The sequence below is a fragment of the Stomoxys calcitrans genome, chromosome 5, assembly GCF_963082655.1.
Source record: "Stomoxys calcitrans chromosome 5, idStoCalc2.1, whole genome shotgun sequence".
NCBI lineage: Eukaryota > Metazoa > Arthropoda > Insecta > Diptera > Muscidae > Stomoxys > Stomoxys calcitrans.
In genome coordinates, this window is record NC_081556.1 from 128,518,563 (window position 1) to 128,544,688 (window position 26,126).

Sequence of the window (26,126 nt, forward strand, 5' to 3'; positions counted from 1 at the left end):
TGAGAAAATTTTCTATAAAATTAGAATTCGAAGAAAATTTTCTGTATAAATAAAATTTTTCTATAAAAATAAAATGTTCACAAAATTTTCTATAAAAATAAAATTTTAACACTATTTTCTAGAAAATAAAAATTTTAACAAAATTTTCTACAAAATTCTGGTGAAATAGATATCAAATTTTGACAAAATTTTTCTATAAAAATATCATTCGTTCACATTTTCTATAAAAATATAATTTTTTAACAGTTTCCAAAAAAAATTCAATTATCGCAAACTTTTCTTTAAAAATAAAATTTTGAGAAAATTTTCTATAAAAAAAAATTTTAGAGAAAATTTTCTATTAAAATAAAATTTTCTATAAAAATAAAATTTTGAGAAAATTTTCTATAGAAATAAAATTTTGACAAAATTTTTTATAGAAATAAAATTTTGACTAAATTTTCTATAGAAATAAAATTCTGACAAAATTTTCTATAGAAATAAAATTTTGACAAAATTTTCTATAGAAATAAAATGTTGACAAAATTTTCTATAGAAATAAAATGTTGACAAAATTTTCTATAGAAATAAAATTTTGACAAAATTTTCTATAGAAATAAAATTTTGACAAAATTTTCTATAGAAATAAAATTTTGACAAAATTTTCTATAGAAATAAAATTTTGAAAAAATTTTCTATAGAAATAAAATTTTGACAAAATTTTCTATAGAAATAAAATTTTGACAAAATTTTCTAAAGAAATAAAATTTTGACAAAATTTTTTAAAGAAATAAAATTTTGACAAAATTTTCTATAGAAATAAAATTTTGACAAAATTTTCTATAGAAATAAAATTTTGACAAAATTTTCCATAAAAATAAAATTTTGACAAAATTTTCTATAGAAATAAAATTTTGACAAAATTTTCTATAGAAATAAAATTTTGACAAAATTTTCTATAGAAATAAAATTTTTGAGAAAAAATTCTATAGAAATAAAATTTTTGAGAAAATTTTCTATGGAAATATTTTCTATAGAAATAAAATTTTGACAAAATTTTCTACAGAAATAAAATTTTGACAAAATTTTCTATAAAAATAAAATGTTGACAAAATTTTTTTTATAGAAATAAAATTTTGACAAAATTTTCTATAAAAATAAAATTTTCACAAAATTTTCTATAAAAAAAAGTTTTCAAAAATTTTCTATAAAAATAAAATTTTGACAAAATTTTCTACAAAAAAAAAAAAATTAAAAAATTTTCTATAAAAATAAAATATAAAAAAATAAAGATAGAATGTTGACACCATTTAGTACAAGAAAATAATTTTGACAAAATAATGTTTACACAAGCTTTAAAAATTTTATGTAAAACTAAAATTTGACAAATTAAAAAAAAAATCTAAAAAATATAATTTTGGCAACAATTTCCGAATGACATACAATTCTGTGTTATTGTTGACCTTAAAGTTTTAATTTTCCAGTTGGTTCAGCTTTAGGTAAAATTTTGATAATATATTCTACTGAAAAAAATTAATAACATTTTCTCCAAGAATCAAAATAAAAAATAGTAAAAAATCTTTTACTAAATTTGCTTATAAATTACTTTCAGGCTTGCTAACATTTTTGCAGAAATAAAATTTGATTTTAATTTTGATTTTCATTAGAAAAAAAAAAATTTATAGATATAAAACTTTTTCAAAAGTTTTTTTTTTAATTTTTAGGAGAAACATTTTACTATGCTTTAAAAGGAAATCAACTGTGACATAATATGGCTAACTAAGGAATATTTAATATCATTTTCTAAAAAAGTACAAAGCTGTTAAAAAAAATTGTATTTCTTTTTGTATTTTCCCCATTTAGTCGCATAACCGCAAAGGTGACATCTATTGCTCACATTTATCCGTACTTACCTCTTATGGTGTGTGTCCAAGCTTATCCAGGACTGCAGTGCCATCTGCAGGTCATTTTTTATGCATGACTCCAACATTGTATTGTTAAAGCATATTGTAAGTTGACTGGTGGATGGCGCTCAATATTGGAGACTACAGTGAGTAGTGGGCTTGGTATACATTTGATGACAACGAAACTCAATACTGTCGGCAGATGTCGCATGTGTCCTATACCCATCCACCTTAGGTGGTGGGTATAGGAAATATCCATTTCCTACCCTATAAGGTATATATATTCTTGATCAGCGTAAAAATCTAAGACAATTTAGCCCCGTCTGTCTGTCTGTTGAAATCACTGTATCACTGTCTTTAAAAATACAGATATTGAGCTGAAACTTTGCACAGATTCTTTTTTTTTTGTCTATATGCAGGTTAAGTTCGAAGATGGGCTATATCGAACTATGTCTTGATATAGCCCCCATATTGACCGATCCGCCGATTTAAGGTCTTAGGCCCATAACAGCCACATTTATTGTCCGATTTTGCTGAAATTAAGGATAGTGAGTTATGTTAGGCAGCTCGACACACTTCTTCAATTTGGCCCGGATCGGTCCAGATTTCTATCTAGCTGCCATGTAAACCGATCTCTCGATTTAAGGTCTTGGGCCCATAAAAGGCGAATTTATTGTCCGATTTTGCTGAAATTCGGGAAAGTGAGTTGTGTTAGGCTCTTCGATATCTTTCTACACTTTGACCCTCTTGCCTCTTAGCGGTATGATCGCCACGGCGTTCGAAGTTCCACTTTTATCAACGGAGTGCCTTCTCTCGCCTCCTCCTGTCGTCAACTAGTGGACCCGAAATTCCACTTTTATCTACGGAGTGCCCCCTCTCGCCACCTCTTGGCGTCACCTAGTGGACCCGAATAGTGTGCCTCCTAGCCACCAACCCGCGTATAGTGCCGTATAAAAAGGTGTTCCATCTTGCCACCGCGCCCGAAACCCCACTTTTATCAACAGAGTGCCCTCTCTCGTCTCCTAGTGGACCCGAATAGTGCCGTGTACTAAAGTGTGCCTCCTAGCCACCAACCCGCGTATAGTGCCGTATAATAAGGTGTGCCTCCTTGCCACCGCGACCGAAACCCCACTGTTTGTCATAGAAGTGCCCTCTATCGCCTCCCCGTTCCGTTCCCTTGTGAACCCCTTACTGTGTCGAGTATTACGGTGTACCTCTATGTCACCCACCGAGCCCCTCAGCGACCGTGCTCCCGAAACACACCTCAACCCTATAGCCAATAAAATATACAAAACAAAATTCAAAAGCGTTTCACTATCTCTATTCCAGATCAAATAGATTTCTGTGACAGACCTTGCATCCGGTGAGCTGAACCCCAGCACACAGAGGAAACCTGTCCTTACAGTGTACTACTCTACAGCAGGGACGTCTCAGCCTTTTGTGCAACTTCGTGAAAGGCCGTCTCCACCGGCCAGCCTTAGAGGTATGCGTTTTGTGCCCCACTGAAGTTATCAGGGCGTCAGTCCCCCTCTAACCTTCGGGTCAATCAGTCTTTCCAGTGTTTTGAGCATAAACGATGACGATGAATAATGGGCCTATGATCTTTCGTCGTGCTGAAGTTTATTTTTCTCACCTTCACCTCTCTCCATGTGCTTGGCATGTAGGACCATGACAGGCTCGCCCGGAAAATCTTTTCTAGCGAGGGGAGGGCGACTCCAAAAGACTCCTGCAGCAGTGCTGGGATAACAGCGTCAGTTCCGGCCGACTTAAATGGCCGAAATTGCGGACAGCCCACACTATCTTCTCCTCGTCGACGATGTCCCTGATGAGGTAATCCACCAAAGCCGCATATGCAGGCATTGCGATATCTTGATCGCCGACCTCTTCCTGGCCGCCCTCCATTAAACTTTCGTCTCCATTAAAACTTTCACCGTCTACTGACCACTCTCGGTGTAAGTACCGTCATCCCTCCACAGGGAGCTAGGCGTGCTAAAATCTTTCGAGAGCACTTTGCACGACCTAGATGTCTCACTAGTGTTTTCCAATTCTCCACAGAATTTCGCCCAGGAACTCCTCTTTGCCTTCCTCGTCTCCTTTTTGAATTTGCCAGAATTTCGCCCAGCAACTCCTCTTTGCCTTCCTCGTCTCCTTTTTGAATTTGGCAAGGGTTTCGCGATATTCGTCCCAGCCCTCTGCCGTGTTCTACTCTCGCTCTCCTGAGCACCTTAAGCTCCGGTGACCACCATGACTAGCTCGTTGGAATTGGTTGGTTGGCTGGGACATGCTTTCAAAAAGGCCCATTAGCGTTAGCGTGACCGTTAGCGTGAGCGTAGCCGTAAGCGTGAGCGTGAGCGTATGCGTGAGCGTGATCGTAAGCGTAAGTGTGAGCTTGAGCGTAAGCGAGAGCGTAAGCGAGAGCGTAAACTTGAGCGTAAGCGTAAGCGTGAGCGTAAACGTAAGCGTAAGCGTGAGTGTTAGCGTGAGTGTAACAGTAAGCGGCGTGAGCGTGAGCGTAAGCGTAAGCGTGGGCGTAAGCGTGAGCGTAAGCGTAAACGTAAGCGTGAGCGTGAGCGTAAGCGTGAGCGTAAGCGTAAGTGTGAGCTTGAGCGTAAGCGTAAGCGTGAGCGTAAGCTTGAGCGTAAGCGTGGGCGTAAGCGTGAGCGTAAGCGTGAGCGTAAGCGTAAGCGTGAGCGTGAACGTGAACGTGAGAGTGAGCATAAGCGTGAGTGTTAGCGTAAGCGTAAGTATGAGCGTAAGCGTAAGCTTGAGCGTGAGCGTGATCGTAAGCGTAAGTGTGAGCGTGAGCGTTAGCGTGAGCGTAAGCGTGAGCGTAAGCGTGAGCGTAAGCGTAAGCGTGAGCGTAAGCGTGAGCGTGAGCGTGAGCGTGAGCCTAAGCGTGAGCGTAAGCGTGAGCCTAAGCGTGAGCGTGAGCCTAAGCTTGAGCTTGGGCCTAAGCGTGAACGTGAGGGAGTGAAATCATGCTCACGACAATAATCACGACTCACGAGACTCTTACGACTCACGAGGCACTACCGACTTGAGACTCACGAGGCACTCCGCGCTTGAGTAATCACTCACGCGTACATCTCTAGTTGTAAAGCAAAGTTTCTTTGAATATTAAAATTTTGAAGAATATTTTGTTCAAAAATGATTTTATTTTGACAAAAGTTTCCATGGAATTTAGTTTTTGTTTGATTTCCCCATAAATTCGCGATTTAATAAAGCCATGCAAACTGAATTGGAAAATATTGGCATGCAATACATGCACACATACGATAGCTGTGGTTTGGCACTCTTATTTTGCTTTGTGGCTCATAAATACCACAAAATAACAAACCTACTTCACTATTAGCAGCAAAGATTTGTTGGAATATGCATTTCATTTACTTTTACAACGTTCAAAGGAAACTGAAATTTAAAAAAAAATATTTATTTCTTTGAGTGGTACTCAACTTTGATTTGTGGAATATTTGAGAGATAAACGAGTTGTTCAATTCATGGAAATTCCCATGAGCTGACAAAAAAATGAAAACTTGAAATTTACAGTTATTAAAGCTTGAAATAAATCCTTTGGAAGTAATTGAAAATAAACTTTGCCAACTCATTGGTTGGAAACTAAAAAGTGGGTACTTAAAAAGGTGATGTTGTGAATGCCTGGCTTCCTTGGTCAGTTGCTGTCGCTATGGTACCATAAAGGACATAAATTGTCAAAGTGTGCCTGAATTCATACTGCCACTATAATCCTATATTGCGTACATACCAAAGGTCTGCGCAAGACCATTCGTTTCTGTTTTCAAGACAAACCAACAATAATAGAGTATCTCAGGAACTGAACATTGCACGAGATAACAGAGTAAAGCCGATAATAGGACACCAATACAACGAGTTGAGAGAATGCAAAAAAGAGCCCTTCAGCAAAAGGAAGGATTGAGTCAGATTTCAGTGAGTGCACGTTGTAACCCTGCAAACATTTTTTATAGCCAAACAATCTTCCACGAATCTTCTGGAAGAAGGTTCCGATCGCGGACGAGCTCGTCTAAGAATCGTAGGCGATTTCCCCGTCGCGACATGAGGAGTTGTGTCATCAATATGAATCTTCTGGGAGAGTGTACCGCGAATCTTCCATATGAGTAGCTAAAGAGTAGGATCTTAGAATCGCGAACGAATCGTGTGGGTGAGTAACAAATGAGTGTTTTGAAAGATTAATAAAATACTCTTCCATAAGAGTTGCACTTTATTTACCTGATGGAAGAGTTTGAGTGCCCGTTGAATATAGGGTACTACCAGGGCGGACCCTCCCCTTACCCCAGATTTCAAAAGCGCCAGATCTCGGAGATGAGGCACCGATTTAAGCGAAATTTTGTATGCCATCTTATGGCACCCCAAAAACACGAAATTGGTGTAAAATTTTGGGGTCAAATAACCTGGGGGGACGCCCCATTCCAAGACCCACCCGAACGGATATGTTTACCGATTGGGACAGATCTCGGAGATAAGTGCACCGACTTAAGCGAATTTTTGTATGCCTCCTTATGGTACCTCAAAAACACGAAATTGGTGTAAAATTTTGGAGTCAAATAACCTAGGGGGACGCCCCATCCCAAAACTCACCCGAACGGACATGTTTACCGATTGGGACAGATCTCGGAGATAAGTGCACCGATTTAAGCGAAATTTTCTATGCCACCTGATGGTACCCCAAAAACACGAAATTGGTGTAAAATTTTGGGGTCAAATAACCTGGGGGGACGCCCCATCCCAAAACCCACCCGAGCAGACATGTTTACCGATTGGGACAGATCTCGGAGATAAGTGCACCGATTTAAGCGAAATTGTCTATGCCACCTGATGGTACCCCAAAAACACGAAATTGGTGTAAAATTTTGGAGTCAAATAACCTGGGGGGACGCCCCATCCCAAAACCCACCCGAGCAGACATGTTTACCGATTAGGACAATATGGGTATCAAATGAAAAGTATTTAAGAGCAGAGTACAAACTTGGTATACAAATTTCACCCTAAGTGTTCGGGGTGCTCCCCCACCCCCAAAAAACACCCCAACAGGACACTTTCACCGCTTTGGGGGATATTAAGGGTATTAAATGAAAGGTTTTAAAAGTAGAGTAAAAATCTGACAAGACTTCGGATGGTGTTTGTGATAGGTAGCGGGCGCCTTGTTGTCGGACTCCCGTTGTGAGCAAATTGAGCGTTGGCCTGGCTGTCCTCGGCATCGTCGTTTTCGGCTAGAGTCGGAGAATTGGTCGGCGGATTCAATGACGAGGTCTTATGGTTTTGGTGGTAGGGAAAGGCAGGTGCGCTCTATACCTACAATTATATAGTTTACATACGGGATTTCATGTATCGCTACTACTAAGTCTACGGAATAAACGATTTTTAGTAGGGGAGCATTCGTGACAACAACTATCTATGGCCGACAATTCTATCTAGAGGTGCAAATAGGTGTGGGTGCGAGCTAAGCGCGGATGCAACTGAATGCGGATGCTAGGTAAGTTCGGATGCAGGCTAAGTGCGGATGCGAACTCAGCGTGGATGCAAACTAGGCGCCCAAGCAAGCTAAGCGCGGATGCAACTTGGTGCGGCTAAGTGCAGATGCGAGCTAAGCGTGGATGCAAGCTAAGTGCGGATGCAACTAAGTGCGGATGCTAGCCAAGTTCAAGTGCAGGCTAAGTGCGGATGCGAGCTAAGCGTGGATGCAAACTAGGTGCACAAGCAACCTAAGTGCGGATGCAACTTGGTGCGGCTAGGTGCAGATGGGAGCTAAGCGCGGATGCAAGCTAAGTGCGGATGCGAACTAAGCACGGATGCAACTAAGTGCGAATGTAATTGGGTGCGGATGCAAGTTGGATGCGAACTAAGCGCGGATGCAATTGGTTGCGGATGGAATCGAAGTTCGGATCCGAACTAAACGTTGATGCGAACTAAGCACGGATGCAATCTAAGTACGAGGCGAACATCTGGAGCTATGTCAGGACAAGTTTTTTCAATTGCAGACACTGTGTTTTCCCAGCAAACCAAATGTCTGTTCTCAGACAAATCTGAACAAATTCTGAAGTCTTACGATAAGATTTTACCGAATTCGTTCCGAATTCCGTTCGACATTCTAAAGGAATTTTTTACGACAGTTCTAAAAGGATTCTAAACGATTTCTGAACGCCGCTTCTTTTTTATTTTTTTTTTTTTTTTAAATTTTCTTCCGACAGTTCGGAAGGAATTCTGAACGATTTCTGCACTGTTTATCGGAAGGAATTTTTTATCCGACAATTCTGAAAGAATTCTGAACGATTTCTGACCGTCTTTTCATATGGTTTTTTTTTTTAATTTTCTTCCGACAGTTCGGAAGGATTTTTGGACTGTTTGTCTGAAAGAATTTTCAATTCGACAGTTCTGAAATAATAATTCCGAACGATTTCTGACCAACTTTTCGTATGGGTTTTTTTTTAATTTTTCTTCCGACAGTTTTGAAGGATTTTTGGACTGTTTGTCCGAAGAAATTTTTGTTTCGACGGTTCTGAAAGAATTCTGGAACGATGTCTGAATGTCTTGTCGAATGTTTTTTTAAATCTTTCTTTCGATATTTCGGAATGAATTTGAACAAAGTCTGAACTCCGTGTTTGATGTTTGTACAGGAAGGGCGGACAACATGCTACGGTCCGATATCAGCATCGCAGCTGTTGCATCTTTAAAGTCCATTTTGAGCCTATTCCTGAAAGAGTAGCTATTCCGATATACAGATATTTTCTCTGGTCATCGGTTACATATCTTTATTTGTTAACCATTATGTGGTCAATGAAAAAATCAGTTCAATTTGTTAATTACCTTTGTACAAAGTTTCGGAAGGTACATCCGTTTATTGAAAACGGATTCAGAAATTACTTCAGAAATCTTTACGAAGTTTGGCATGGTACGTCCGATTTTAATACGAAAATACTTCCAAAATTGTGCAGAATTCTTTATGAAGTTTCGGAAGGAACATCTGATTTCGGAAATCGTTCAGAATCTTTTACGAAGTTTCAGCAAGAAATTTCCCTTTCCGAATTTACCAAGGTTTTTTTTTCAGATTTCGTTCCGAAACCTGAACGAATTCATTTCGATTTCTCTCCGAAACCTTGACGTGTCGTTCCGAAATCATGTCAACCAATCCATATAACTTTCGTAAAGATATCGTTACGATTTCGAATCCGAAGTCGAAAGAATCATCCGAAGTTCGTACAGATTTTGTAACGATTGGTTTGCTGGGTGTCCACAATCAGAGAGTTCAGGATGATAGCAGTAACGAAAACAGACTGATTGAGAATCATAACCAGCATTGGAAAAATGCAAACAATAAACATCCAATGTCACACCAACACTCAATGGTCTTCACATTGATTGTCATGGGTATACCAGTAAAGTCAAACCGTGTGTGTGTGTGTGTCTGATAGAAATAGTCGTAGGCAGTCGGGGAGTAGTCATACGCACATAGGAGGCAAGTGCGTTTGAAAGAATGAACTAGCCGAGTAATAACCAAATGGTACGAATTCGTAGAAGGAATTGAAGGTGGGCTAAGGTTATGCACGAGGTATGTACGCTCGATAGGAAAAATCATTAGAGTAAGAGTTTGGCTTTTATGCGGATTGTGGCTAGCCTCTCATCTAAAGCTGCAGACAAGGTGTTTCAGTCTCTGACTAATCACAAATCCACAGCCAATCTCATGTTTCGTGTCATGGCAGCTAAAGTATAGTTCGGCACCGTTTGGTGTTGTTGTGACGCCATTCCCGGTCCATCACACTTCCTGTAAGGCGGTAACATCTGCTTTGTACTTCTGCAATACGTCCGCCAATGCGTATACTGCAATTACTCTATAAAGAGTCCTTCTTCGTTTGCGCTTGCTCCAAGATCCGAAGCTGGCCTTTAGCCGCACCTAACCTGGAAACAGACGCTGATGTTGGCCATTGGCTATTTAACTCGCCTTGTCATCTTGAGTATCCTCGGAACTCAGTATTTAAATAAGAGCTAGCGCCACGTGACCCATCTCTGCACTAACCGCAACCTGTGGACGCGCCCGGTAGCTTTCAGCAAAACTTCCCGTGATAGTTATGAACACGACACAAGTCGCAGCTCCAAGTTTCCAGCCTGTGTGGTGCTCACTGTTATCATGTGTCGGCCAGATCACTGTCGACCACAATCTATTGGCACCGGAGCCTATGTGGCATTTCTCGATTTACTTCAACCATTTATTCCGTGTGTGATCTTTGACCAGCAATATCTCTGAAAAGTTCACTTATTCTTACGCTGAAGAGGTTGTTTAGGAGAATCTCATCACGTTCCTCGGTCAGTCTCATTTCCTCGGCCGGGAAATTTGGTCTGATGGTCGATATTCGACCGGTTGGAATGAAACGGGGAGCTGTTGTTTGCGTACGAGAAACCTTGCTGCGTTGTAAATATCTAAAGGGGCGGTTGTCGTCGGAATGCGTCTTCAGTAAAAAATGCAAATTTTGCCCATGAACATTCCACCAAGGAACAGGGGCAAACTTCTCATATACCAAGTTTGATTTAAGTTCAACTCAATGATAAGGGGCCTCCTTTTTATAGCCGAGTCCAAACGGCGTGCCGAACATGGGACACCTCTTTGAAATTTTTCATGGCAAAGTACCTCACAATTGTTGCCAGCATTAGGAGGGGGGAAAAAAAAGAAAAAGAAAAATTTGTTTACCCTCCACCATAGGATGGAGGCATACCAATTTCGTCATTCTGTGTGTAACACCTCGAAATATGCGTCTAAGACCCCATAAAGTATATCTTGATCGTCATGACATTTTAAGTCGATCTAGCCATGTCAGTCCGTCTGTCCGTTCGCCCTTCTGTCTGTCGAAAGCACGCTAACTTTCGAAGAAGTAAAGCTAGGCGCTTGAAATTTTGCATAAATACTTTTTATTAGTGTAGGTCGGTTGGGATTGTAAATAGGCCAAATCGGTCCATGTTTTAATATAGCTGCCATATAAACCGATCTTGGGTCTTGACTTCTTGAGCCTCTAGAGGGCGCAATTCTCATCCGATTTTACTGAAATTTCGCACGTGGTGTTTTAGTATCACTTCCAACAACTGTGCTAAGTATGATTCAAATCGGTTCATAACCTGATAGAGCTGTCATATATACCGATCCTGGATCATGATTTCTTGAGCCTCTAGAGGGCGCAATTCTTAGTAGATTTGATTGAAATTTTGCACGTGATGTTTAGTGTCACCTCCAACAACTGCGCTATGTGTTGTTCAAATCGGTTCACAACCTGATATAGCTGACATCTAAACCGATATTGGGTCTTGTCTTCCTGATCTTGTAGAGGGCGCAATTCTTAGCCGATTTGGCTGTAATTTTGCAGGTGGTGTTTTGATGTCACTTCCAACGACTGTGCTAAATATGATTTAAATCAGTACAGAACCTGATATAGCTGCCATATATACCGATCTTGGGTCTAGACTTCTTGAGCTTCTAGAGGGCGCAATTCTTAGCCGATTTGGCTGTAATTTTGAACTTCCACCAACTGTGCTAAATATGGGTCAAATTAGTTGATAACCAACTATAGCTGCCATATAAACTGATCTTGGGTCTTGCCTTCGAGAACTTGTAGAGGACGCAAATCTTAGCCGATTGGGCTGTAATTTTGCAGGTGGTCTTTTGATGTCACTTCCAACAACTGCGCTGAGTATGGTCTACATTAGTAAATAACCTGATATAGCTGCCATATATACCTATCTTGGATCTTGACTTCTTGAGCTTCTAGAGGTCGCAATTCTTAACCGATTTGGTTGTAATTTTGCACTTGGTGTTTTGGTGTACATTAGTACATAACCTGATATAGCCGTCATATTAACCGATTTCCCGATTAGATGTCTGGAGCTTCTAGAGGGAGCAATTCTTATCCAATTTGGTTGAAATTTTGCACAGGTCGTTTTGGTATGACTTTCAATCACTGTGCCAAGTATGGTCTATATCGGTTGATAATCTGATATAACTGCCCTATAAACCGATCTTCCAATTTGACATTCTGAGCAACTGAAGGGCGCAGTTTTTACTCGATTTGTCTGAAATTTTCGAGGTGACATTTTGTAATGACTTCTAACAGCCATGAGAGGTACTATATCGGTCAATAACTTATATATATTGGGTTGCCCAAAAAGTAATTGCGGATTTTTCATATAGTCGGCGTTGACAAATTTTTCTCACAGCTTGTGACTCTGTAATTGCATTCTTTCTTCTGTCAGTTATCAGCTGTTACTTTTAGCTTGCTTTAAAGAAAAAGTGAAAAAAGTATATTTGATTAAAGTTCATTCTAAGTTTTATTAAAAATGCATTTACTTTCTTTTAAAAAATCCAGCAATTACTTTTTGGGCAACCCAATAGCTCTTATATATTTGAGATAGTCATTCAAAGAACTTGACATATGCGATCTATGGTGGAGGATATATAAGATTCAGCCACTCCAAACTTAGCACGCTTTTCCTTGGCGCCACAGTAGCCGAGTTGGTAGCGTGCTTGGATTACCAGTGCAGGGGTCGTGGGTTCGATTCCCGCTAAAAGCCTTCATCTGTCGCTACTGTGGTATCACAATGGACTAAAAATTTCCTAAGTGAGTCTGTAAAGGACTGCCACTCTTACCTAACCTAACCTACTAGTTTCTAATGGTCCCGCCAGGATAGGCGGAAATGCAAACCTCTGCTCTATGGTGGCCTCCAAGGTATGACAACCATAGCATGGTCCCTGACTGACCAGTTTGTCTTCTATTCGTTAATGTATATTCGGCGATCGGAGACTATGAAGTCATTTGGTCGACTTAGTTCTCTGATAATAGGAACGTGGTCGGAGGGGAGGGTGACAATATTGGTTGCCCAAAAAGTAATTGCGGATTTTTCATATAGTCGGCGTTGACAAATTTTTTCACAGCTTGTGACTCTGTAATTGCATTCTTTCTTCTGTCAGTTATTAGCTGTTACTTTTAGCTTGCTTTAGAAAAAAAGTGTAAAAAAAAGTATATTTGATTAAAGTTCATTCTAAGCTTTATTAAAAATGCATTTACTTTCTTTTAAAAAATCCGCAATTACTTTTTGGGCAACCCAATAATTTGCCATTTCGTCAAATCTATCAGATTTGCGCTGACTGCCGTAATGGCAGCTGAACTAGAGCAATTTTCCACAATCCTGGTAGGAGCTTCCTTGTTTAGGATGCAGAATGGGGTTGAGTATACGTTCCGCTAGATCCGTTCCTCTCTGGCCTAAATGCCAGAGTCCCCACAATTAAATTTCAGATTATCAGAGCAATAACCAGATTGGCAGAAGGACACTGGAGGAATTTAAACTTTTAATTTCAATATCTGAATCCTTAAATTTACAAAAATTTAATTTTATGGAAATTATTCCTTGCAACATAAAACTCAGTAATAAAATAAACTATTGTTTATTGTATCCCAAAGTTACTCATAACAAGACTATTTTGTTGGAAGTACATGCGAAAAAAAGTGCAAGCTAAAATTATATATGAATATTCCTATGCAAGTTTTTACATCAATCTCTTCTTTTATTGACATAGCACAGCTTATACAATTGCTCTTTGCTGTCTACAGTTATCCTTTGTATGTAGTTTGCAATACATTTACCTTAAGGCCAATAATGTAGTCAAGAGGTTGTCGTGTCATATTGATCCCTTTTTATCCTTCCATTTTTATTTATGGCAGTTGTGAGTGTTTCCATGGCATCCATTGCCTGCCTTCGATTGTAATAAAGCATATTAACACATGTCTAAAGTGGAAATTAATCGAATAATTGATGTTGAAACGGGTTTTTGTGAGACCCGAACTCATAACAATGACCCTTCACCTCCATGGGAATTCAAATTGAACAAGGAATCAGTGTTTTCCATCAACAGTTTCGTAATAATAAAGGAACCAATTCTCCGAATTATGAATAAAGTGTGATATAGAGTGGATGAATGCTCCTTTGTCCGTTCCGTCATATGACCCTGGCCAAAACTTCGATGTTGATGAAAAAGGTCAATGCCATTGAATGTGTAACAGTGCTGAAAGAAAAAACGTTGTGAACGTTATGAAAGCAGGAATACTTCAGGAAATGACAAAAAAAAAGTTTTGAAAAAGGTTCAAGGATGGAAAACCTTAGAAAAAAAGTCATCCTTGGAATACGGAAAAAGTTTAAGTAGCTAAAGTATTTACATTATCAACACAAAAACAGAAGGAAGGAAAGGAAGAGGGGGATTAAAAGTTTTGAAAGCATTTCCGTATTATTAAATGTTAAGTCAAAATTTTTGCTTGAATGGACAACTAAATAATAAATTTTTTGTTAGCTTTTTTGTAGTTTGGCAAATCAGTAAAAAAACATTGAACTTTATTTGTGCTACTGCGAACAAAGTTGATAAGAGGCCAAAGGATGTGTCCTCCAGTCGCTATGTAATAAAATGCCTAACAATAAATTTAAAATATAGGAAAAAGGGGGAAATTTTGGGGGAGGGGACAAAAGCCAATGATAATCTAGGGGAACATGGTACGCAAAAATTAAAAAAATATCAAAAAGATAAAAGTTGACAAGTAAAAGTCGGCTAAGTTCCGCCGGGCCGAATCTTGGAAACGCACCACCATGGATCTTGCTAAAAATCTATACCAAATAAATTTAGTTGAAGGGCATAAATTTACTCTACATACCAAACTTCTGTCAAATCAGTACAAATTAAAGCTTATACGAACCGAAAAAGGATAATCGAGAGACCGGTTTATATGGGAGCTATATCAAGTTATAGACTAATTTGAAGCATATTTGGCACAGTACCTAAATCGAACAAAAATTGCGGCTTCCAGGGGCTCAATAAGTGAAATCGGGACATCGGTTTATATGGGAGCTATATCAGGTTATAGATCGATTCGGACCCTACTTGGCACAGTTGTTGGAAGGCATAACAGAACACTATCTGCAAAATTTCAGCCAAATTGGACAATAATTGCTGCTTGTAAGAGCTCAAGAAGTCAAATCGGGAGATCGGGGTATATGGGAGCTATATCAGGTTATAGATCGATTCGGACCCTACTTGGCACAGTTGTTGGAAGTCATAAAAGAACACTACATGCAAAATTTTAGCCTATTCGGACAAAAAGTGCTGCTTGTAAGGGCTCAAGATGTCAAATCGGGAGATCGGGGTATATGGGAGCTATATCAGGTTATACACCGATTCGGACCGTACTTAGCATAGTTGTTGGAAGTCATAATAGAATACTACATGCAAAATTTCAGCCAAATCGGACATAAATGGCGGCTTTCAGGGGCTCAAGAATTCAAATCGGGAGATCGGTTTATATGGGAGCTATATTAGGTTATAGACCGATTTGGACCGTACTAGGCACAGTTGTGGGAAGTCATAACAGAACACTATCTACAAAATTTCAGCCTAATCGGACAAAAACTGCGTCTTGTAAGGGCTCAAGAATTCAAATCGAGAGATCGGTATATATGGGAGCTATATTAGGTTATAGACCGATTTGGACCGTACTAGGCACAGTTGTTGGAAGTCACAACAGAACACTATCTGCAAAATTTTAGCCAAATTGGATAAAAATTGTGGCCTCCAAGTGCTAAGTATTCAAATCGGGAGATCGGTATATATGGGAGCTATATTAGGTTATAGACCGATTTGGACCGCACTTCACATAGTTGTTGGAAGTCATAACAGAACACTACATGCAAAATTTCAGCCAAATCGGACATAAATGGCGGCTTATAAGGGCTCAGAAATCTAATCGGGATATCGGTTTATATGGGAGCTATATTAGGTTATAGACCGATTTGGACCGTAATCGGCACAGTTGTTGGGAGTCATAACAGAACACTATTTCAGCCAAATCGGACAAAAATTGCGTTTTGTAAGGGCTCAAGAATTCAAATCGGGAGATCGGTATATATATGGGAGCTATATCTGGTTATAGATCAATTTAGACCCTACTTGGCACAGTTGTTGTAAGTCATAACAGAACACTACATGCAAAATTCTAGCCAAATTGGATAAAAATTGTGGTCTCCAAGGGCTAAGAAGTCCAATCGAGAGATCGGTTTATATGGGAGCTATATCAGGTTATAGACCGATTTGGACCGCACTTCACACAGTTGTTGGAAGTCATAACAGAACACTACGTGCAAAATTTTAGCCAAATTGGACAAAAATTGTGGCCTCCAAGTGCTAAGTATTCAAATCGGGAGATCGGTTTATATGGGAGCTATATCAGGTTATAGACCGATTTGGGCGGTAATCGGGGCTGTCGTCGGAAATCATAACAGTAAACTACATGTATAATTTCATCCAAATCAGACAAAAATTACGGCTTCCAGGGGCTCAAGAAGTCAAATGCGCAGATCGGGGTAAATGGGAGCTATATCAGATTATAGACCGATAAAAATTTCAGCCAAATCGAATAAAAATTGCAGCTTCCAGAGGCTCAAGAAGTCAAATTGGGAGATCGGTTAATATGGTATCCCCAACGACCTACATCAATATTAAGTATCGGTGTAAAATTTCAATCGGCTAGTTTTACGCGTTCAACCGCTATCATGATTTCGACAGACGGACGGACATTGCTAAATCGACATAGACATAAATCTGTCCCATGCTACTATGGACATACACCTAAGCCAGTAATCAACTTGTTGTGTGCTCTAAAAACTAAAAATAACCTCGAAAAAGAAAATTTCAAGCTAGAAATTCCGTGCTACTTACAAAATCCTTAATTGTTTTCCATACCACTCCGCTAAGTTGGTTCATGTCTGGTACCGTGTGCCCACCTAAGTACCTGGGTCTGTTAGCCGCAAAAGCCAAGCAATACCCTACACATGCAATCACTTGCCACACCGATTTTGCAGAAGTGAGCTCGTAGTTCTTTGTGTCCCGCTATACCAACCTCCTTCCTACTTTCTTTCAGTAATAGCCTCTTACGATCCGGATCATCCCACAGGATTTTCGCCTTCCTACCGACTGCTTCGCTAATCCACAGTGTTACATGCGCTTAAATCGAACTCCGTCGACCCGAAAGGTTTCGGGTTAACCAAGTTTATCGACGGCAGTTCTGTGGCATTCACTGCCAAAACGTCAGCTATTTCATTCCCCCCTACTTCGTTATGGCCCAGCATTCAAACGATGCGGATTGCGCCATTCTCAGAGAAGGTGTTAATCTCCTTCTTACACTGCAAGACTGTTCGTGACCTTGCCCTCCTGCTTGTTATTGCCTTTATAGCCTGTTTACTGTCCATGAAGATGTTCATACTCAACGTGTTTGCGTTAACATCACACCACCTCATGCATTCCGAGATCGCCTGGATCTCGGCCAGCAGGATCTTATTATGGTCAGGCGGTCTAAAACAGATATCAGTCCCTGGGTTCTCAATGTAGACCCCCAGGCTCTCTCTGTCGTCTAGCTTTGATCCATCCATCTTTGATCCATCTTCCAGATTGCAATACCAGAGTTCTCTCAGTCCAAGACTGTGCCTCTGGCAGCAGTGTCTCGTACTCGACCTGAATTGTCGTTTCAGGTATCCGATCGGAAACCTCTTCTCTTCCTTCCAGGTTTTCTATCATCGCCTCGATTACACCGCTATAGTATGAGTTGCTTCTATCCTCAATCCATTCGTATCCCATCCAATCCCATCGTAAGTCTCATAGCCGCAGTGGCTGCCTCACATTTAATCTGTATGTCAATGGGTCGGATATCTAAAATAGTCTCCAGTGCTCTGGTGGGCGTGGTTCTTATCGCTCCGCCTATGCTAAGAGAACATGGTCTCTGAACTTGTTGTATGGTCCTAACGTATCACTTTTTCTCCATAGCTGTCCATCAAACTACTGAGAAGAAAGAAAGTATTGGTATTATCACGCTTCTGTAGAGCCAGATGACTATCCTCGGATTCAGGCCCCATTTCGAGCCTACGGCCCGTCTTCATAGTGCCCAACATCTGTGAGCATTCTCAGTACGCTCCTGAATGCGACACTTCCAATTAAGTTTCCTATCCAAGATCAATCCTAAATATTTGACCTTGTCAAATATCGAAATCGTTTTATTGAGGAACATGGTGCGTCAAATTGGCCCACCTTCGTCTTCTTCGTGAACAGGCATATTTCAGTCTTCTCTGGGTTAACGTTGAGACCCCTGAGTCTAGCCCAGTCATATGCCACAAGCAAGACACTTTCGGCCCCTTCTGCATAGCTGGTTCGGATCCCTACTCGTAAGAAGTATTATAACATCGCGTAGCAGACGGTTTCAAATCCCTCCTCAGGGATCCGGCATCCGTAATAGGTTATTTATGGTCGTCACCAAAGAAGTGTCGATAAAATGGCTCCCTGTGGCGTGCCTTGTGCCACTTTCTCCCTTATGTTTATGTCATGGGATCCGTAACTTATCCACCTGTTCCTAAGCATATGGTTTATCCGCGGCGTCAATAACGCTATCGACCTGTTCGCAGAAAAGCTTCCAGGAGGCAATCAATGTCTTCTATGCTTGGACAATCTAAATTATCTTGCACAAGTCTTCTTCTGATAGTCTTCCGAATTTTGGCCAGTTGGTTTTCAACTTATTACGGAAGCTATTCTAAACCTATTGTAGCGATGGTCTGGAAAGGATTGCTCCATGGAGACCCTCCAATCCTGAACCTCAACGATTAGATTTTCAGAACATAACAAAGGTAGAGGTGTTACCAATGCAAATTGCAAATTTTGCCCATGAACATTCCACTAAGGAACAGGAGCAAACTTCTCACATATCAATGAGTGCAGTCCGAATCAAGTTTAAGCTCAATGATAAGGGGCCTCGTTTTTGTAGCCGAGTCCGAACGGCGCGCCGCAGTGCGATACCTCTTTGGAGAGAAGTTTAACATGGCATAGTACCTTACAAATGTTGCCAGCATTAGGAGGAGAAAAGCACCGCTGAAAATTTTTTCTGATGGCCTCGCCTGGATTCGAACCCAGGCGTTAGCGAACATGCTAACCTCTGCGCTACGGAGGGCAATATTAAGTGTTATTAGATTGCTGGTATTCAGGAACTCTGCCAGGCTTGGCACCGTTTATTAATGTTGGTTCTACCGTATGAAACACGGTGAGAGTTCGCATCGCAGCCTATTAGTACCTCATTTCTTGTCTGCTTTGCTTTCCTCACCAACCCTTGCAGCTCCGATGTAGTTGGCGGTGTCGAAAATTTGAAATGCAGATAAAGTGATGCCAGGTATGTTTCACCGTCTCCCTGTCTCATCCGACGTTGAGAACTCTGAAGAAAATACATAATTTAAATTTTTATGACAAATAACGCAGGTCCTCGGCCGAGTGCCAGTGTTAGCATAAAACAATTGGTACTTGATATGGTTCAGTCTAGAAACTTTGTTCCTGGTCTTTCATGCCTCCTAAATGAAGGCAACATGAATCTTGCTCTTGCTCATTTTCTCCATCAGAGCGTGAGTAGCTGTCCTGCTCCGGGTTTATCTGGATGACCTCAATCATTGGTCCTCCACTAGATGGGCTTCCCGGGAGTGTGTGATAGACTCATCGTCTGCTCCCTGTTCTTTAGGCTGCATTGAGTTTCCCGTCACTGTATTGCCCGATCTTTTAATATTAGGAGCTTTGCATGTTTTCAATTACAAAATTAATTAAATAAATAATTGTTTTAATTGTATACAGATTTTTTCTTTTCAATTACGATCGTGATTGAAATGTAGGAAATTTTCAATTAAAAAATTTATGGATCATTTTTTCAATTAAACCTGAATTTTTTTCAAAAAAAATTAATTTTACAGGAAAAAAAAATTAAAGAATGAAAGTTACATATATTGAAAGCTAATAATGCCGAAACCCTATATGATATACGTGCGTAACGTCATAGTTTGATTCACGGGAGAGGAAACAATGCAATTTAGAAAATGCAAACGACGCAAACTGCATACCATTAAGAGCAGAATTGTGCTTGCGGCATGTTCTTAGATTATCTATATTCACTAGTGGCGAACTACAAATTCTTTATCTATACACAATTTATCGATGTTACAAACACTATACCTTTTTCACTCCATTGACAAACAGGTGGCAACCCGATTATTTTGCCTCTTATCACTTTCCTTCTCATTCCATTTACCACTTGTTGCTCAGTCTTCTTAGTTACAACCAAATTCTTAAACCGTTCGCACGCAAAATTTACATCTTATAAAAGTTTTAGTTGAAAAGTGATCAAAGCTAGTGAAAACTATAAAAAAAATGTGATAAACTAAAGAAAAAGTGAAGTGTAACTGATTGTTAATAGATATAATTCGAATTCTATTAAAATCCATTGCAATTTACCAAAAAAAAAATCGGCATAAAGCTCTGCTTTGTTGGGCTGCGGTTTTCGCGTTTGTTGTTGTTGTTGCGTGTGTGTGTGTGTATCCAAAGGGCATGTTGTTTTATTGTTGTACAATGAGAGAACCTGTGAGAGCGTTAGAGAATACGAAATGCTAAAGTGTTTTGTTGCATTGCATGTTTAAGATGAGGAGGTATGAAGCTTCACTTAGGTGAGCATTTCAAAATAAAAGATAATACGTCAGTCATACTATTGCCATAGCAAAATTGTGTTTTGAATCTAAACAAAAAAAAATTGACAACTTATAAAAGTTAAAGTTGAAAAGTGATCTAAACTAGTTAAAACTATGAAAGAATGTAATAAACCAAAGGAAAAGTGAAGTGCAACTTATTGATCATAGATATATTTCGAAATCTGCTAAAATTCTTTGCAATTTACAAAAATATAATCGGCGTAAAACTCTGTCTGTGTTGGGCTGCGGTTTTCGCGTTTGTTGTTGTTTGTGTGTGTATCCAAAAGGCATGTTGTTGTGTTTTTGTGCAATGAGAGAAGCAGTGAGAGCTTTGGAGAAAAAGTAATAATAGTGTTTTGTTGCATTGCATGTTTAAGGTGAGGGAGGTATGACGTAGAGCTAGCAAAATATCGATGACACTATCAATACTAATGAAATTAAGTTTTTTGACTAAATATCGATTGATACTATCGAAAAATTCGATTTTCTTTAGTTTTTTGAAAAAAAAAAAAATAAGCAGTGCGACTCTGAATGTACTCTTTAAGATACATCGTGCCTATAGAGGGCGCAATTTTCATTCGATTAGGCTAACATTTTTTTACCCACCACCGATAGATGGGCGTATATTTATTTTGTCATTGCGTTTGCAACACATCGAAATATCCATTTCCGACCCTATAAAGTATATAAATTCTTGATTAGTGTAAAAATCTAAGACATGTCCGTCCGTCTGTCTGTTGAAATCACGCTACAGTCTTTAAAAATAGAGATATTGAGCTGAAATTTTGCAAAGATTCTTTTTTTTTTGTCCATAAGCAGGTTAAGTTCGAAGAAGGGCTACATCGGACTATAGCTCCTATATAGACCGTTCCGGCGATTTAGGGTTTTAGGCCCATAAAAGCCACATTTGTTATCCGATTTTGCTGAATGAAGGTGTTAGGCCTTCATTCTTTCTCAATTTAGTCTAGATTGGTTCAGATTTGGATATAGCTGCCATATAGACCGATCTCTCGATTTAATGTTTTGCGCCGATTGTCCGATTTTGCCAAAATTTGGGACAGTGAGTTGTGTTAGGTCCCTCGACATCCTTTTTCAATTTGGCTCAGATCGGTGCGAGACCGATATTTCGATTTAAAGCTTTGGGCCCATAAAAGGCGCATTTATTCTCCAATGTCGTCCAAATTTGGGACAGTGAGTTAAAATAAGCTCCTCGACACACTTCTACAATATGGCACAGATCGGTTCAGATTTGGATATAGCTGCCATATAGACCGATCTTTCGATTTAAGGCTTTGGGCCCATAAAAGGCGCATTTATTCTCTGATGTCGTCGAAATTTGGGACAGTGAGTTAAGTTAAGCTCCTCGACACACTTTTAAAATATGGCACAGATCGGTTCAGATTTGGATATAGCTGCCATATAGACCGATCTCTCGATTTGAGGCTTTGGGCCCATAAAAGGCGCCTTTATTCTCCGATGTCGTCGAAATTTGGGACAGTGAGTTAAGTTAATCTCCTCGACACACTTCTAAAATATGGCACAGATCGGTTCAGAATTAGATATAGCTGCCATATAGACCGACCTCTAGATTTAAGGTTTTGGGCCAATAAAAGGCGCATTCATTGTCCGATGTCGTCGAAATTTGGGACAGTGGGCTGTGTTGGGCCCTTCAACATTTTTCTGCAAGTTGGCCCAAATCGGTCCAGTTTTGGATATAGCTGCCATATAGACCGATATCTCGATTTTAAGTCTTGGCCACATAAAAGGCGTATTTGGTCCAAATCGAAACATATTTCGATATAGCTGCTGTGGGGCATAAGGTATGCATTTTTCGCCACTCGAGGTGGTGGTTTTCCAAAGTTCGGTCCGGCCGAACTTAACGCCTTTTTACTTGTTTACAATGAATTTTCTCATGACTTTCAACTGACTTTATTTTCCTTGGTTTTATTTGGTCTATGCGTTGATATTTCTTCTTTATAAATCGATTTCCTAATTTTTACTTCCGATTTTCGTTTGAAATATGGGTGATGGGAAATTAACGATAGTATCGATATTTATTATTAAAACTATCGAAGATATTGAATGTTGCGATTATAGATAGTCTACCAGCTCTAGGATGAGGTTTCACTTAGTCGACAATTTCACTAAAGCGAAAAATAATATATAATACGTCATACTATTGCTTTAGCAAAGAAGTGTTTTGAATGCCGCAATAAAAAACAATAATAATTTGTATTTTTTTTTTCAGAAAATCTGTTATACTTCATCAATCAGCACAAATCAACAAATTTGCAGACCGACATTTTACAGGTAAGAGATCATTTAATACAAAATAATAATAAATTTAAGTGTTTAACTGGCAAGAAGTTTTCTCTAAAGACTAAACTTCTAAGAATTTGTCTCTAAAGACAACATTTCTAAGAGTTTGTCTCTTCTCTCAAGATAAATGATAAAGAAATTTTCTCAAAAGACACAAATTTATCGAAAATTTTCTCTCAGGAAAAAATTTATCACAAATTCTCTCTGAGGATAAAATTTCTATGGAATTTTCTCAAAAGACAAAAAATTCAAACAAATGTTTTCTACAGACAGAACTTCTAAGAATTTGTCTGTAATGACATAATTTCTAAGACATTTTCTCTCAAGACACAATTACTAAGAAATTTAGGTGGGGTTAGGTTTAAGTGGCAGTCTGCCATCAGATTCACTTAGCAGTTTTCGTCCATTGTGAAACTACAGGAACAAGAGACGGAAAATGCCTTCTAGTTCCTACCGTTGAACTATCCAGTTCGCCCAACAACTTGCGAATGTTCACATCCGCTAAATTAGTTAAGTTCTCAACGAAATGAGAACCTTAAGTGGAACTCCTTCTAATGCTAGTTTGGGACACTTCCACAACAGATGTTCTATAGTCTTTTCTTTCTCGACGTCCCCACAGCTTTTGCAGAAGTCTTCACATGCAATCTTCAATGTGTCATCATGTTTACCGATCAGACAGTAACCTATCATGAGACGTCTGTTCTTGCCAGCGACAGCAAAGCGGTAGACCGCTTCAGGTCTAGATAAGACCAAATATTTTTGAAATGTTCGCAACACTCCTTTGTAACCATCTATTATCATTTGTTGCCCTTCTGACCTGATCCTGAAGATATAGCTTGCATGTCGCTAAAGGCATACCCACAGATTCCCGTTTGGATTCATCCGTATCATTGTAACTTCTATTAACAGGGATATTGTAGTTCCAATGGGTCCTACCAGGCGACTATTCCTGGACCCATTGGAACTTTTCATCAGGCAATGTGTTATCCCCATACAGTACTTTTCATCAGGCAATGTGTAATCAATACTGCTCCGAATATCGGGCATTGTATCGATGATAACACAGTGTCCGTAGCCGCCGCATGACTGACAGCAGAGGTCGCAGCAATTTGTCTAGCCCCAATGTACAGAGGCATTGTTAGTTGGAAGTTAGGTGAAGCGTTAAATTCAGTTCATCAGATGGTGTCGTTCTCTATGCGACTATGTACACTAACAAGCCATTCTTTGGATCCGGTTGAGTATTGAACTGTAGGTGGACTTTTCAAGCGCTGTCCACCAGACCACAATACCATATAGCATTATAGTTCTAACAACTGCTGTATATACCCAGTGCATGACACGTGATTTAAACCCCAACTTATATCAATGGCTCTCTTGCAGGTGTATAGGACCAGAGTTGCCTTCCTTGTCCTTCTCAAAATGTTTGATCTAAAGTTCAATTTCCTGTCCAGTAAAACAACCAGGGGTGTTGGGCTTTCAGTAAATGGAAAATACTCTCCTCCCAAGGAGAAAGGTGCTACAGATGTATCTCCTGCTGAAAAGAACTACGCCTAGACCACTTTTGGTAGCCCACTTCCCTGTCGCACGTAGAGCTTTCAGAAATAAAGGGTGATTTTTTAAGAAAAAGTTTTTCAAAAAAAAAATCGCTTACAATTCAGAAAAATTTATGAAATCTTTATTTGAATCGATAGTACGTTCCATATAATTTAATATTTGAAGATTATTGTAAGACAATTCATGGTTAAATTATAGACCAAACTGAAGATGTTTGACAGTGAAACAAAACACGAAACGTGCGTGAGCTGTTTAAACCAGTATTGGCAAAAAGATAATAGCTAAAAAACCACCCTTTATAACTCTAAGAGTGCTAAGAAACTAACCGCATAGCCACGTCATGACGTGTTGCCTCTTCATACATTCGTTGGACAAAAATAGTTAGAGTTAAGATAGAGCTCTAAAATTTTAAATACATGTATATTTGACTTAAATTAAGAAAAACATTAAGTATGGACCAAATCGGGCTATATCCTGATATAGCTCCCATATAAACCGATCTCCCGATTTGACTTCTTGAGCTCCTGGAGGTCGCAGTTGTTATCCGATTTCGCTGAAATTTTGCACAAAGGCTACTGTTATGACTTTCAACATCCATGGTAAGTATGGACCAAATCGGGCTATATCCTGATATAGCTCCCATATAAACCGATCTCCCGATTTGACTTCTTGAGCTCCTGGAGGTCGCAGTTGTTATCCGATTTCGCTGAAATTTTGCACAAAGGCTACTGTTATGACTTTCAACATCCATGGTAAGTATGGTTCAAATCGGACTATGTCCTGATATAGCTCCCATATAATCCGATCTCCCGATTTGACTTCTTGAACCAATGTAAAGCGAAATTTTTTTCAAATTTATTTTATTTAATTTTTTATTTCATATTTCTTATAAAACAACATAAAACATAATAACACTTCAAAAAAGGTATCAACATTTCTTTGTATTGTTTTCAATCTTGCTCAATATAATATTGAATATCATTTAAGTTTTCGGAGATATTTCTATTCTTTTGACTTAAAACACTAATGGATGGCTCTGAGTGTAAAATCATATATACAAACAAATCTTTATTAGTTTTTTCTCTGTCGCACTTTCGTGTATGCTCTAGTCTTGCCTTTCTGATTATTTTATGGCATGACTCCATTGCCTCCTCTGACAAAATTCCAATAGGAATTGAGAAATATTTTATGAATCCTATTCCATGGACAAGTACTTTGTGCACCGTAGCTGGCATGAAATACCAAGCATACTTGCTTAAATACAAATCCCTTGTTTCCTTCAAGAGCGTATCGAAATTTTCTATATTTATTTTTGATCCACTTGAAATAGTTCGCAGTATTATTGAAAAGTTTCGTATTAAATTGTTATCAACTCCAGTTATTTTCGATGCAATTTCAATATTTGAGAAAAATGTTCTGGCGCTATTTCCATCGTTTGTTGTGCCATAACCATTTTTAACTTTATCTACTATTAATCCTAATTGTTCTTTAATTTTTTTTTGAATCTGTGACTTAGTTTCAGAAACTACTTGTTTCTCCTGTTCTTTTGAAACCCTCCATTTTCTCACTTTTAACTTATACGCAATATGGAGTATACATTCAAAAAACTTAATTCTAGCATGCAGCGTCGAGAGTCCATATTTATAATGCTCTTCATTTACATCGCGTTCAGACACTGCAGTTGAGTTCATTTCGGTAGGCTTCGCCCCACAAATACAACAATTTGAACTGCTTTTATTATTCGTAAGAACATTTAAGACAGCGCCATCTATCATAGTTAGCTTC

The 26,126-nt window shown here is 39.0% G+C and overlaps 1 long non-coding RNA gene across 2 annotated transcripts in view; it reads left to right on the plus strand.

Moving 5' to 3' along the window:
• The window catches only part of LOC131997716 (uncharacterized), a 102,488-nt gene that overhangs the window by 37,521 nt on the left and 38,841 nt on the right, over window positions 1–26,126 (plus strand). The window contains exons 1-2 of one of the 2 annotated variants that reach the window (XR_009398357.1): window positions 20,580–20,845; window positions 22,717–22,778. This is a non-coding gene — a long non-coding RNA (uncharacterized LOC131997716). Of the gene's footprint in view, window positions 1–20,579; window positions 20,846–22,716; window positions 22,779–26,126 lie in introns of those variants that run through there. The other variant, XR_009398356.1, reaches the window with a different exon arrangement.